The sequence below is a fragment of the Theobroma umbraticum genome, unplaced genomic scaffold (assembly GCF_002168275.2).
Source record: "Theobroma umbraticum cultivar Fairchild unplaced genomic scaffold, ASM216827v3 scaffold_55.0, whole genome shotgun sequence".
NCBI classification, from domain to species: Eukaryota; Viridiplantae; Streptophyta; class Magnoliopsida; order Malvales; family Malvaceae; genus Theobroma; species Theobroma umbraticum.
This window is the reverse complement of record NW_018397270.1, coordinates 1,634,033-1,634,680: the sequence shown is the minus strand read 5'-3', so window position 1 is coordinate 1,634,680 and position 648 is coordinate 1,634,033.

Here is a 648-nt window from a genome sequence, read left to right as displayed (position 1 = left end):
AATTAAGAACAAATAAATATCACATAATTGACATATCAAATAATAAATTAAAAAATATCAAATAATAAAGAGAGTTTTCAAAACTCAGAAAAATAAAAGAATGATAAAAAATAAAACTAAAAAAAATAATACCTGTAGTTCTGATTTTTTTATTTTTGTTCTTTTAAATTTTTGTAAGAATAAAAAACCCGTGATTTGCAAAACAGGAGAGAGGAGAGAGAGATTGAGAGGAGAAAGGAAAGAGTATTTTTTTGGGAGAGAAGATTTTTTTGAGAAAAAATAACTCTTTTAATAAGCTGGCGTGTTTTTTAAAAAAAAAAAGATAAGAGAAAGCTCCTAATTGGAGCTTTTTTTTAAGCTTTTTTTTTAAGATTTTATTCTTTGAAAAAAGTTATTTTTTTCTAAAGCTTTTTACGAAATTTTATTTGGCCCAGCTTCTGCTTTTAAGTAATAGATAAGCTAAATATATGCCAAACCAAATGGGTACTTATTATCTTCTTAAAATTCATCGTTTCTTAATATATTTAAAATTAGGGTGTAATTGGGACTTCATGGTGATTTATAAATTTATAACGAATGCGCCCTTTAAACCCTCATATCAAAAGGTGACAGAGGAAGGCATCGGCGTAGTGATTTCTGCTCAGTAGG